Source organism: Dasypus novemcinctus, chromosome 13 (genome assembly GCF_030445035.2).
Source record: "Dasypus novemcinctus isolate mDasNov1 chromosome 13, mDasNov1.1.hap2, whole genome shotgun sequence".
Taxonomy (NCBI): Eukaryota; Metazoa; Chordata; class Mammalia; order Cingulata; family Dasypodidae; genus Dasypus; species Dasypus novemcinctus.
The window spans coordinates 14,195,228-14,210,250 of record NC_080685.1 but is presented as its reverse complement, the minus strand read 5'-3'; the positions used below and the strand labels follow the sequence as shown (position 1 = coordinate 14,210,250).

At 43.0% G+C, this 15,023-nt stretch overlaps 1 protein-coding gene across 2 annotated transcripts in view; it reads right to left on the bottom strand.

Moving 5' to 3' along the window:
* Window positions 1-15,023, bottom strand: part of LYST (lysosomal trafficking regulator) — a 224,204-nt gene that overhangs the window by 194,741 nt on the left and 14,440 nt on the right. Inside the window, exon 1 of one of the 2 annotated variants that reach the window (XM_058309504.2) lies at window positions 9,387-9,556. The exons of the other annotated variant lie outside the window; for it this stretch is intronic. The gene's annotated coding sequence lies outside the window, so the exon portion shown is untranslated. Of the gene's footprint in view, window positions 1-9,386; window positions 9,557-15,023 lie in introns of those variants that run through there. 2 annotated transcript variants of the gene reach the window in all.

The window sequence follows — 15,023 nt, the reverse complement described above, 5'->3', positions numbered from 1 at the left end:
CATTATAACAAATCACATATCAATAAGATAAATTTTAAAGAGGGAAGATAAGGAAAAAGTTAATATATTGTTGTTGCTCTTGAAAAGTTCACGATATTAAAGTAAGCATATTAGATTAGATTCCATTTGTGCTAAAGAGAAATTACTAAAAACAGTGACCTCAGGCAAGAATCAAATGATACCACAAGAGAAAACTTAAATATACTTAAAAAATACTTCGCATGTATAAAGACACATTAAAACAGAAGTAAGTACAAGGAAAAAAATCCCTAGAGAATAACAAACCCATTCTAACAACAATCTTGGGGTGGGGGTAGGCATGGGACATGGTTAGACCATTTGTAAAAAGTCTTAAACATAGGGGGGAAAAAAAGAATCCTAGAGCTACTCTGCACCTTAGAGGTCAAATACTAATACTTCACCCAAACTAAGAATTCTATCTTCAATAAAGACTTCCCACCCGTCCCAGCTTTTGGAAAGTTTTAGTTATTACGAATTTTGTCTTACTTGCTTTAAAAAGTACCACCCTCTTACTTTCACCCTTCCTATTACAACAAAATTACTTACTAGACATTATTAGGAGGCATTAGTTCTACTTCCAGCTTCTAGTCTTTAACCCTTCATCTCCACAGGCTGAATTTAGAAAGAAAGAAAAGAATCCTGTTGATACCCGTTTCTCCAAGAGTACTCAAAAGGAGTCTCTCCTGGACGTTGTCTTCTCCGCGCCCCTCGTCACGCCTCTCTGTGCTCTGCAGTCTGGCTTCTACCCACACTGCTCTCCCAAATTTACTCTGGTCAAGCTCAACAATAACTTCCTCACTGCCAAATCCAATCCAATGGACACTTTTCAGGCCTTATCTCATTTGACCTCTCTGAGGGACATGCAGCATATGTGACTATTAACCATTCACTTCTTGAACTGCTCTTCTCTCTTGACTTGCAATACACTAATCTCCTTTGGTTTTTCTCCTACCCCTCTGACCATTCCCTCTCAGTCTCCTTAGCTGGATTTTTCTTTGCCAACTCCTTAATGCTGGTGAGCCTCCAGATTCTCTCTTCCTCTTCCCTTCCTTCTTTGTGCTCTCTTAATCACCTCCTTCATTTACAAGATTTCAAGAACCACCTATATGTTAGAGTTTTCCAAAGCTTCATCTCTAGCCCAGATCTTTCTTCAAATTTCCAGACCCTTATGTAACTAACAAGTTGTACCCAGACCATTTTAGGGCCGTATAATGTAATGAGGCTAGAGAGAATAATTTTTAGGTTAGCAAGCTCCATTCATGCTGTCCTAATTTAGGGTTCAACCCATTCATTCTCAACATCCACAACCCATTTCCATGTGATAGCTCTTCCGGTTACCTAACACTGATGTGACTAAACAACTTGATTTGCCCAGGAGAGTCCCGGTTTATGCCTGTTGCTCCAGAATCATTATTAATGGTAACCTTTCATCCTCAAAATAGTGACTATCTGGTTCATAAATTATTTGATCACTCTATGTACCCACCCTGATTTTTCATGTCCAGCTAGGTGAGTCCTCCTCTCTCTCTGGAGTCTTTTCTCTCTACTTTCAGGAATCCTAGTTCTATTGCTAAGACGGTTCCCCAGAAGGACCACTTCACTTCCTCCTCTTAATATATCACTTTCATATACATACCCAGATCCCAGGCCAGGAACACAAGTCAATATTCTCTCAGTTTCTCAAGGTGACTTGTGTACCACATTTATCCCATTTTATCCACTTTTAAGGCTATACTTTAGCATTATTTATAGTTATCACCTACTGACCTTTGAGTCATTCATCTCCATTTCCTGAGAATTCTGTCTTCCTCTCCTCACAAGATGTTATTATGGAGCGTCATTATCCCCCAGCACTCTGGGACACTGAGCTCTTGGACTTCCTCTTTTTCAGTGACTCTACTTTGTAGAAGCCTAGCATGGTTTTGTAGTTGGGCCTAAGGGCTCTGGAGCTGTGAGCGCGGATAAATCACTTAACCTCACTGTGCCCTGGTTTCCTCATCAGTAAAATGGAGATAACTAATATGTGCCTCACAGCATTGTTACAAAACACAAGTATGAGAATCTCGGGAAAGTGTTCAGTACAGTGACTAGTACACAGCAGTCAATAAATGTTAGCTTTTATTAGGACTACTACTGTTGTAATTAGCACTATTAACCTTGACTGCCCACCATCACCTGTCATACTTTGACCCTATCATCTCCAGCTCCAGAATCTTAAATGTAGGACTCTCATATCACATGCGCCTCTTTTCCCCTATCTAGTAGTCCTTTGCTTCCATCCATCCTGTCCCTTACTCAAGGAGATTCTTCACCTCTTCACTGTCCACACTTCAGCCTCCCTACCCCCATGCCCCCACCCCATTTGGCATTCCTCCTCAATCAGGCAGGATCCCTAAGGTTCAGCCTGTCAGCAGCAGCATGGCCACCCTCAATTCCTTGACCTCCTCCGCCCCTACCCGTGCCCATCCAGGTTCAGTTTAACACTCATTTTCTACTTGTTTAGGGGATGGCGGAGTGGGTGCTGCTGGAGAAAAATGCTTAATCACTCTGGCTGGCCTCTTTATACGTTTGTGATTTCCAGCCTCAGGAGGGTGAGCATCACTATTCAGCAATTAGGTCGTCTGTCCCTGGTCAGGACCCTTTTCCAGCCACAAGGGTAACTACTCTCCTCCCCTGACCATACCCCAGCCTCAGCTCTTCCTTCTCCAGCTCAGCAGATAGCGGAAAAGAGATAAGCCGGGATGCTTATCTATAGCTAATCCCTATTCTCTTTCCTTTTCTAAAAAGGAAGATGCATCACTGCTCTTCTGTAAGGTAACACCTTCCCCTGTACTCTTTTTTTTCCCCCTGTACTCTTGTTCTACCTCTTCCATTTCCCCTGAGATTAGGTTTGATCAATTCTTTTCTTTCTTTTTAACTTCACTTTCCTCTTCTATGGCTCTTAACCTCAGTCCACTGAAGTATTCTCCACTCCTTCATCCTTAAAGAAATATAAACAAACCTTCCATTGACCACATCTCCCCACTGAAGCATCCACCCACTGTTCTCCCTTTATTACCAAAAGTCTGCGAAAGAATATTTACTGAACGAAGACATTTTTTATTTGACTCAGATTCCTCTTCTGAGCTCTAAGCCTATATATATATAAATATACATTAAATTTAAATATACCCTAACTCAGTTACAACAGAAAAAATAAACAGCTAATTCCACGAAACTGATGTTAACAGACAAATTTCATGCCTCCAGAACTACTCTACCTGTATTTTTAAAATTAAGACTCACTGGCAGCATCACTGCTCAGCACTCAGATGACCTAGGAGCCTCAAGTCGTGCTTGGACTCCTCCCTGTCCTCTACCCCACAGCCAAGCAAGTCTTTTCTAAAATCTCATATTTGTCCCCTTCCTGCCCTCCACCGGGCTGCCACAGTTGAGGACTGCCTCATCATACACCATTCCACAGGGCTGTTGCAAGGATTAAATGAAATCGTAAATGGAAACGCACTCTGTTATTTGTGAGGGGCTAGACAAAGATTGTTTGGTATTATTATATCTTTGGCAAAGGGCTCTGAAGCTGGTTTGATATGTCTTGGTTGAGAAGACCAATTCTGGGTCTTAGTATTCTTAGCTTTCTTTTCTCAGCATTCACAAATCGTCTGTTTGGCAATCTGGTCTAAAATATTTCTAGGAATAAGTCAATGTCAAGATTTTCAATGTATAGTTTCTGGGCTTTACCCCCTTCCCCATCCTCCACTTTTACCCCAAATATGCAAATCAACCGGCTTATGGCAAAATCCTCTTTCATCTATCCTCTTTACTTTTACTACAAGTGGCAGGAGTTTTATAAACATTTCTAAGCACATGTAGTACCCTGCCCTATCATTCACCTATGCATTCTCACCCATCTGGGGGTTCAATTTCAAAGAATCACGTTGAATGGAATAATGACTGCCCCTTCGGAAAATTATTTCTGATTCCTCTCTTGATTAAAATGACCACATTTTGAGCATTATTCATTAACGTTATTTGGAAAGATTTTTCTTTGTGTGTTTTTTCCCCAGCCCGTTAAACCTAGAAAGTGTTCAAAATTTCTAAATGTATCAGACCGCTCCCAATTACTGTAAAGCAAGGCCAGAGGAGTTAAGAGGTTCAAGGACAAACACTGGCGATGAGCAGCAAAGAAAGTAGGATCGAAGAGCATATAGTATTCCCCATTGACTCTAACATTAAAATATAATTAGGTATCAACCAGACAAATTTTTACATATTTTCAGAATACATTTAGGTTGAAATTCTATTTTAAAATATTAGCTTATTCGTTGATTGGTAATGTATTTAGAAAAAGACCTTGACCAAAAGGGGGACATGCTAAATAAAACAGAGTTTTTATGGCTAAGAGATTTCAAAGTGAGTCAGGAGGCCATTCCAGAGGTTATGGTTATGCAGGTCTCAGGCAGATTTCACAAACTGCCACAGTAAACAAAGCCTCAAACAAGGGGGCTCCTGGGACTCGGGATATCCACACACCAGAAGCAAAGCACATGGCCTCAGGGAATCAACACCCTGTTGGTGGGTGTATTAGTCAGCCAAAGGGGTGCTGCTGCGGAATACCAGAAATTGGTTGGTTTTTATAAAGGGTATTTATTTGGGGTAGGCGCTTACAGATACCAGGCCATAAAGTACAAGTCAGTTCTCTCACCAAAGTTTATTTCCATGAGTTGGAGCAAGATGGCTGCTGACATCTGCAAGGGTTCAGGCTTCCTGGGTTCCCCCTTCCTGGGGCTGGCTTCTCTTTTCTCTGTGTGCTTCCTGGGGCTCTCCAGCTTAAGGCTTCAGCATCAAACTCAAACATCAAAAACCCCCAACTCTGTCCTTTCCAGGCCTTTCATCTCTAACCCTACTGGCACAAGAGGTTTACATAATTAATTAATCAAGTAAATCTATGAATCCAATATAATCTAATATGCCCAGAGGAAAAGATCAGTTTACAAACATAATCCAATATTTCTTTTTGGAATTCATCAATAGTATCAAACTGCTACAGTGGGCCCAATCTGGGAATATTTGATCATCTATTTCCCCAATAAACATAGTTATACTTGTTTATAATGCCCTAATCATGATTCTTTTACTTCTTTTATTTGAACCTATAATTTTCAGTGTACCTATTAAATATATTTCTCAGAGACTTAAATCTTCAGATTGCTCATATGCCAGTTGAACCCTGAGACCCAGCAGAGTGGCAGGCAACTCCTACTCTCCAGTCCTTTGGGACTGCCCTGGACAACTAACAAAGCAATGATGATGGACAAACCCCATCCCTAAAACAAAGACTATCTTCAACTGCAAGCAAAATGATCACTTTCCTCTATAATATCTATGTCCTTTCTCAGCTTAAAGCAGTCAGTGTGGACATCGTCCCAAATTCCTCAAGACAGAGGAATGAACAAAAATAAGGGGGGAGTGTAACCACAGAACAAAGCAGATTCGTTGTTATTGTAGTTACTATCTTGTGTTAACTGAGTAACTTGTAACATTAAAAGGAGAGCAGATGTAGCTCAAGTGGTTGAGCACCTGCTTCCCATGTCTGAGGTCTGGGGTTCAATTCCCTGTACCTCCTAAAAACAAACAAATGAAAAAACCAATGCTCTCATTGGGGAGCAGATGTAGCTCAGTGGTTGAGCACCTGCTTCCTGTGTACAAGGTCCGGGGTTCAATCCCCAGAACCTCCTAAATAAATAAATAAAATAATATTAGCTTATTACCTGGTTTCCTAATATAAGGGGTAGACCCTAAATTCCAGGACCCTGACGTATTTTTGATCCAAGTTTTATGGGTCAAAGTCTATTGCTCCAAATATTGTATAATTTGATTTAAAAGGTTTCCATCTAATGTGGTGTCTTAGTTTGCCAAAGGCTGCCAATGCAATACAACAGAAGTGGGTTGGCTTTTATAATGGGAATTTTATTTGGGTAAAAGCTTACAGTTCTGAGGCTGCAAAAATGTCCAAATCCAGGCATCATGAGAGATGCTTTCTCATGAAAGGTCGGCTGCTAGCAGATCCTAGCATCCTGCCACTTGGCAAGGCAAGATGGTGGGTATGCCAGTCTCTTTCTACTTTCTCCTTGAGCTCAGCTGTGAGCAATCAGGCATCTCTCCCTGGGATTCTCTGTCTTTCTGCAGCTGTAGGTGAACCTGGAGTCCTCTCTCTCACATGGGGGTCCCTTTCTGTGTTTCTTCCTTCCTCTCTGTGTGTTTCTGCCTTCAGTTCTCTGTTAATATAACTCCCCAGCAAGAGGGTGGAGACCCACCCTGAGTCATGCCTCACTGAAGAAGGCCAATCAAAAGCCCTAAAGCAATCTAATCAAGTGATCTAATCAAAGGCCCCTTAACTGACTTTAATGCAATTAAAGGATCTCACACCCACAGGAATGGATTCGTTCTAGAACATCATCTTTTCTGATAGTCACAAAATTCAAACTGTCACACATGGGATAGTCCATTTATTTCAAGTCATCTTTAATGAAACAAAAGAATCAGGCTAATCCCTGTATATTGTTGACTTGTTAGTAAAGCATTAAAAAATACATGTCATTTCCCTTGTAATATTGCACATGGCCAAGTGAAGACACTTATGATAACAAGATTTCTGGGGATTAAAAAAATTCAACTTAAGATGGGCATCATAATTCAGGAAATGATTATTCAGATGAAGGGTTCAAGTTAAATAGCACAACAGACTGAAAACATACTCTGATAGTCCAGATTATATGGCTTTCTCTACAACTGAAACTAACGAAGAAGTTCTGAGAACAAGCAAATAAAAATAAAATTACATTTGGGGAAAGAATGACTGTTGATTCAAAAGAGATAAAAAGAAAACAAGCAGAAAAAGCAAAAGACAAAAAAGGCTGGCAGTTTATGCATGAAAATATTAGGTCCCTGGTTAATCAGGTAGTGCAACAGGGTAATGTAAAAAATTCCTCAGCACATAGTCTACTACTAAAAATCTCCACTGGGATGTTTAACTTCATCAACTTTAAAACATATATATTAAAAAATTTTTTTTTTATTTTTAAACGATAACATAGATCATACAAAATATTACATTAAGAAATATTCATTGACTTCTAACTCCCCACTGCTCCTTTCACAAACCTCATCTCAGTAAATTTCTAACCCATCTTTCTACCTGCTCAGGACAAAAATCTGAGTGTGCTTTCATATCTCCTGTTGACTCTACCCTCCACTTATCCAGAAATAAAACACTTCTCACCATCTCCACCAATGTCACTCTGATCCAAGTTACATCATCTCTGGAGGATTGCAAAAGCCCCCTAACTGGTATCCCTGCTTCTGCAGTTGCTCAATCCCCACACCCACCCCAACAAAATCCATCCTCCATCTAGCCACCAGAGTGACTCTTTGAAAAGATAAGTCTGGTTACATCACTTCTCCATTCGAAACCTTCGAATGGCTCCCCTTCTCACTAGGAGTACAAACTCCAGTCCTTGCAGAGGCCTAGAAGGCCTTCCACAGTCTGACCCGACCCCACCACCATCGCTGGGTCTCAGATTTGTTTCTACAACTCTTACTTTGCTCAATCCACCGCTGCCAGATCAGCATTCTTGCTGTCCTCAAATATTTTTTACTGTCCAGCACACTCCTGCTTCAGGACTTTTGCAACTGCTATTCTCTCTGCTTGAAAGGCCCTTCCCCCAGAGAGGTACAGGAATTACTCCCTTACTTTCCTCTGGTTTTGGCTCAAATATCTTCTCTAGGAAGCCTTCCCTACCTCTATTTAAAACTGCAACACTCTCCTCGTTCCCTATCCTCCTCTTCTGTTTTTCTCTACAGACCTTAACACCATCTGACATAGTACAAATGTTCCTGTTTGTTTATTATCTCAAGCCACTCACTGGAAGGATCACTCCAAGAAGGAGGGGATATTTATCTGTTAGAAAAGTGTTTGCCATCCAATGGATGCTCAATAAATATTTATTAAATCAATGAACACAAATCAATTTTTCTAGTTGGCAAAGTACTTCCTTGCGTGTGAAGTAAATGATAGCAATTCCTTTCCTCCTCATGCCCCCTCTTCTCCAAATTTCCAATCTTTACAGGAACACTGTGAAGGACAGCAATAAGCTATCAGAGAAAAAAGTTGCGGCTACTTGCAAAGTTCTTCAAAAACAGATAGCCTCTCTTCATCGACTACATCTATGAAATGAAAGCTTAGAGTCAACATCTTTATTAGCATAAGGTTTCAGGGTGTGGAAGTTTAAAGTAACAGAGCAGAAAGGCCAGCAATCATCCGGAAGAAAACCCTAATTCGGTGTGCCCGATCAACCTGTTAAACCCTGAGGAAAACGCCAGTTGAATTCAATCAAGACAACACTGGCCCAAATTCAACACGAGCGCGCCTTCAACGCAAGACTCGGCTCCCTTTACTTGTTTTGTCTGCTTAAAGGCAACCCCATCAACTACCGAGTTGTGTCACAGGGCGTGTACGGTCTGCTGAGCCTCTGCGTTAGGTTTCATTCCACCTGAGCAGGATCGGGGCTAGAGAAGCACATTTGTCAGGCTCCATTCTGAGCTTATCCCCTCAACCACCGAACAACCTCCTGGCCTGCACCCTAAGGTCCCGGGGTCCTCCTGGGTTGTTTCCTATACACTTCAGTCCCACCAGAGGCGAAGGGGCATCTCAGCCAAATCTCTACCCTTGCCCGGACAGATGGCAGATGTCCCGGGGGAGCCCCTGGAGACGCAGTCTTTCGCCAGGACAAAGGGTGGCCCCAGGCAGGAGAGAAACAGAGGGCGAAGGCGCAGGGGGGGAGGTGACAGGTGGGCCAAACCCGCGGGGCGAGGGCGCGAGGAGCGCCGCGCAGGGTGGAGGCGTGGAAACTGTCAAGCCGGGTCGTCCACCTCCCAGCCCGGGCCCTGCCGGGGCTGGAGGGAGCGCGCGGCTCCAGCTCGACCCCCACCCCGAGCACGGGGTCCTACCCACAATAAAGACGGCGGCACATCGCCGCCGGCCGCCGCCACCTCCTCGCCGCGCGCCAGGAAATAAAGTTAGTGCCCCGGCGGCGGCGCGCGGCCAACACTGGCCCGCGGGGCCCCGGGCGGAGCTCGCGCCGGCCGCTGTCACCCGCGGACCCAGCGCCGCGGGAGATGCCCCGGCGCCCCGGGCGCGGGCAAGGAAGCCCCGGGCGGCGCTCGGGCCCGGGTCCTCCCCGCGCAGCGGCCCGGCCCCCATCCCGCGGGGACGACACCCCCCCCGCCCAGACCACCTTCCCTCCAGGCCACACCGAGGGTCCGCGACCCGGAGCCCCGCACAGGCGTCGCCCGCCCGCGGTCGCCCCTACCTGCTCGGCCGCGGCCGCACGCTCCTGCACCCGGAGAATCCTGAGCCGCCGCCGCCGCCGCCGCCGCCGCCGCGAGCTCCCCTCCCCCGCCCCCTCCGGTAACCCAGGAAACCGGGAACACCACCTCCTCCCTCCCCCCCGACCCGACCCAAACCCACACGCCCGCGCCTGCGCGCTTGGCCCCGCCCCTCGCGCCCCGCCCCCCTGCTGGGCGGGCGGAGCCGACGTCGCAGGCGTGACGCGTGGAAGCCGCGCAGCCAATGGGGAAGGGAGGAGGGAGGAGGGCGGTCCGAGGCCCAGGTGCCCGGAGAGCCGGGGAGTCTCGGCGCGCGCGGAGCGGAGGCCTGGCCCGCGTGCTCAGCAGTTCCCGGTCCTCGACGTGATGGGCCGGGGTCGGACTCGGGCTAGCGAGGCATGGTTTGAAAGGCATTAAAAACATGCACAGGGGAGCTGGCGGCGCTCGAGTGGTTGAGCGCCTGCCTCCCACGTACTAGGTCCAAGGTTCAATCCCAGGTACCTTCAGAAAAAAAGCAAACAAAAAACCATGCGCTGCATCCGCTTGCTCCATTCAACGCAAATTGTTACATTGTTCCTCCCTTGGCATAGGACCAGAGAATGAGGATAGAAGAAACATGGGAAGGGGTTGGGAGAAAAGACAGGTTAACCAGAAAGAATCCCAAACCTCCATCTGGGCCCCGGAAAAAGCCATGCTTTGAAGTCTCTGGTAGGCTTCTTTAAAGAAATGTAAAGAGGTCTGCAAAGCTACTGTAGAATGAATTCCGTGTATTTTCCAACCTAGCACTCTTCAAACATTTGTGTACAGTGTGTACGTCAGCGTTACATTTCTCTCCAGAGGGTGGAAGGCGTAGGTTATATAGAAGGATGTTTTTGCTGCATCACAGCCTGCGGGGTGCAGCACACAGCTGACAGTCTCCTACTGCAGGCAATTTGGCTTCTTTAGGGAGCACCCCTCCTTGAAGCCAAGTCACTGGGAAAGGCCTTGCGAATTAATAGCCGAGGTAGTAGGAAAGAGTCTGAATTTTGATTCCTCAGGCTTGAGATTCAAGTCCCACCAAACAACAGAAACTATGAGCAAATAGTCTACAAATTGACAAGAATTGCTTTAGAATCAACAACTCCAGTAATTTGGGCAAAGGAATCGAGAAACAGAAATAATTCAGATTACGCCCTAAAACTATTTACCAAGTGTAACTCTAATCCCTCAAACGTCCATCTGATCAAATGACAAGCAAAATAAACAGTTGCCCACTGATGTGGTTGAAGGAGCTGCTGGGGGAAATTTCCATGCTTTAAAATATTTCCCATTGACCTCTGAAGTTTGACCATTAGCAGTTGATATGTTTGGGCAGAGGATGCTCACTTCCGCTGGCAATCTTTTAAATACGGCAAGGACGGATAACATATGCAGTCCTTAACAATTTAGTGAAAGAGGAGACTGTCATTCATTTAACAGATATATAATCAACACCTATTATGTGCTAAATACTGTGCTAGTTGCTGGCCATACTTTCATAAACTTCTTTCATGCAATGAGGAAGAGGAAGCCAAACTAGACTCGTTTCACAATTTTCCCTAATGGTGAACCTATCTTATTTACATATCAACTCTCAAAAACTGATCTCGAAAACACCTCTCCCTTTTTTTAATGCAAAAAGGAAGTCACAGAGATGTTGATTAACAAGCCAGTTTCTGTTTCCCTTGAACGGAAAATAATAGATGATCATGATTTCATTAAAGCAAGAGAACGAGTCTGACTTTATAGAACAACGGTACACAATTGGCCCTCAAAATATGATTTATTTCTAAAAGGCACCAAGTGTAGTTATTCATGAATATTCTTTTCTCTGTATATTTGAGTCCTAAAGTATGTTAGCAAGTATTGTAACCAAACTTCTATAGTATTGCTTTGTTCAAAGTATCTTAGAGCAGAAGTATTAAGTATACATATTAGATAAAACTTTGTTTAAAAAATTTCAGGCAAACACACACACAGAGACTGTGAAACGAGAACACACAATAGAGGAAAGAATAAAGAAAAAGTAATAGGTAAATAGAAGAAACTCCCTGCTTGTGTTTAAAACACACAGGAAACTTTGTTAAGAGGGACATTCTCCAGATAATTTGACTCTAAAACTGTAAAATGAGAGTATAACAACCAAACAAAAAAGTTTAAAAAGATGCAGTTCATGTAAATGGGCACAATTTCTCATTTAATTATTCCCCAAAGTACCTTAAATAATCATTTTATGACTATATACATAAGCAAATAAGATGATCACACTTCTGCTCAAAACCTTGCAGTGGCTCCCCATTTCACTCGGTAAAAGCCAAAGACTACACAATGGCCTACAAAGCCCTACACCATCCCAATAATCTTATGACCTTATTAAAGAACACAGGGGCTTTCTGCCACTTGGGAGCCAGTGCTAAGAATTGGCATAGTAGGACCTGCAGCCCTACACATCTTCTTCATAGCTCCTAACACAGGGTTTCGTAACCAGGGGTCCATTAGCTTGAATTGAAATTCAAAAAAACATTATTCTTGTGGGGACCTGTTGGTATGGGTGTGATATATTTATTAAATTATACACAGTGTAGTGTGGACTAAGTAAGGGGCCCATGGTGTTCACCTGACTGGCAAAGGGGTCCATGGAACAAAAAAGGTTAGGAACCCCTGGTGTAACATGATACAGAATTTACCTATTTATTATACTTATTTTGAATATCTCCTCCGTGTAGACAATAAACTTGTTCATGATGTATCCCAAGTGCCAAAAGAGTACCTGGCACATAAGTAAGCACTCAGTTTCAATATGTATTGAATGAGTGGTTTAATTAAGGAAATTTTATTTAAAAGTCAGATAAATATCCAAATAGTAAATTCATCCTAATTTTGAGAACTTTATTGCCCACTGCAATGCACCAGAACAGAAAGAAATGAATTTGTGAAGAACTGGTAGAAGGGATACAGAGCTATGACTTCAGTAACAGTAATATGATCAAAATTATATCGGTGGTTCACATTTGACTACAGTCAAAGTAACTGCTATAGTAAAAAAATGATAGAAAGAAGATGTAGCTCAGTGGTTTACTGCCTGCCTTCCATATATGAGGTTCCAGGTTCAATCCCTGGTACCTCTTAAAAAAAAAAAAAAAAGATAGGTGTATAAATTTAGTTTTGGATGGCTTGACTTTATTAGAATATATGTATTTTGATAATGTGCTTTTTAACAGGCACGTTGAAACAATTTATTGGCAAATTTACTCCATTAAATTGTTTAGCAACATCCTTTTTTTGAAAAATTTATCAGATTAAGTTTTAATAAGGTTCTGTTGTATAATTTTCTCTGTTAATATAATCACCATGACCATGAGGTGCAGCGATGCTCAGAGATGTATTCACCAAATGCAATGAATGTCTCATGATGATGGAGGAGAATGTTGCTATGGGGGGAGTAGTGGGGTGAGGGGGGTGGGGGGTATATGGGGACCTCATATTTTTTGAGTGTAATATTAAAAAAATGAATAAAGACAAAAAAATATATAATCACCAATGGCATTTTAATCCCAAAAAGAGTGTATAATTCACTCAAAATCTCTTAGGTTGTTGCATTAAAAGATTTGTAAACATCAAAAAGTACTTTATGAAATGACCTTTCAACCAACTTAAAGTGTCAAAATGACTCAAATTTCCCTTCTTTGCTGTGAAAACTTCCTGCTGAGTGTATCTTAGTGACCTACTTTCATATATAGGGAAGATTATGGTTGCGGGCAAGTGTCATTAACGCTCATAAAGTCGTTTTCGTTTTTTTTTAAATTCTGAATTGTTTTTCTGCTTACAACAAAATATATATTGTAGTAATGAAAACATTAGACAAACAGCATAGAGAATGAAGGTCATCTGTTATCCCAGAGATAATAGTACCTGCTGTTTTAGTGTATTTACATATATCATTATTGTTATTGTTTGTTGTTATCACCATCACCACCATTTATTACCATCATTAAACAAGAAGAGATTTGGATCCATTATTGAGCATAATTCTTAGCCAAGTGCTTTATTGCCATTTCTTCTTTTTTAATAGTTAATATTTGTCTGTCTGAATTCATGATCTATTTCTGTGGTCCTCAAGGTGCTGATTAACTTTGAGCTGTAACAAACATGTGCTATTTATTTTGGAAGAGCAAGCGAAGTCTCTTCTGCACAACAGACAGGCTAAGAAGTGAGAGGAAAGTAAGGAATGCAGTTAGAAATGCAGCTTTGCTACCCATTCCTGTTTACAAAGCCAAAAACCCAGGGGAGCAGCACAGGTTAAAAATTACAGCCCTCTAATGATGTGGACCGTTGACCATGGGGTGCAGCGGTGCTCGGAGATGTGTTCACCAAGTGCGGTAAGTGTCTCATGATGATTGAGGAGGTGTTGTTGTGGGGGGAGGAGCAGGGGAAGGGGGGTGGGGGCTATGTGGGGACCTCATGCTTTTTGAATGTATCATTAAAAAACAAAGACAAAAAAAAAATTACAGCCCTCTAAAGCTCACAGTAGCTCATTCAGAAGAAGACAAGAAAAACCGAGAGAGTTCAAATGGACAGCAAGTTCACAGAACAGAACATCACTTGACCAGTTCAAAGCAAGAGTTGCAAAGAGCCAGTCAGGTTCAAGCAAAGGAACATCTTGTCATGTGTTTCACTGATATTCAGATAGTATATGTGTTTCATGACCAACTCAAAAAACTGTTCTATGTAAAAAGAGTCTAAAGATCTAGAATTTCTCTATAGCTTCATATACACAACAACTTCAGATCATTTCAATAAAATGTCTCTACCTTTACCTAATACCACACACAGAATCCACTGGTGGGATGGTTAGATTGATCCGTTATTCCAGGCCTTTCATTATACTGGGCGTTTTCTGTGTACCTGACAATGTTCTAGGTTTTGGGATCCAAGGGTAGGTGAAAGACATTCCAGGTCTGTTGGGGACCCCAGATGGGGAAACGGCAATTATAGTGGAGGGTGACAAAATGTTAGAGTGGCTTCAGGCCCGGCGTTCTCCAGCGCGCTGTGGAGGACCTCCCGCCCCCTAGCCTGGCATCAGAAAAGGCTCCATGGGAAAGCTGACTGCAGACTCGAGACTTCAAGTTTTTGGATAGGCTAAACTTTCCTAAATGCATGTAGTGCCCACAGTCTTGCACAAAATTTAAGAAATAAGATCAACACAGTGAGTTTTTCAAAAAGCTAAGTCTATCCAATTCAAAAGACTGCCCTTTATTCTGAAACTCTGCCGTCCCTAGGTTATGCAACTTAGATAGCCTTCCTTTTATGATAGGGCAGTAATAGTCATGCATGTGTTTAATGTTCTTCTTGGAGTGGTTAATTGGCTCTAAAGCCTTGGGAACCTGATTGGGCCCAGTTGGTAGTGTTCATGTGGCTGGTTTTTGTTTTGTTTTTCAAGAGGTCTAGAAAGTCCTCGTGTCCAGAAACCACTGAGAGCTAGGCCAGGACGGGCCAGGACGGGTACCCGGGCCTGCGTGCCTCCAGGCGGGGGCCACTGGACCAGCAGTGTCAGTGTCACCTGGCAGCTCGTGAGAAATGCAGACTTAGGCGGCACCCCAGAT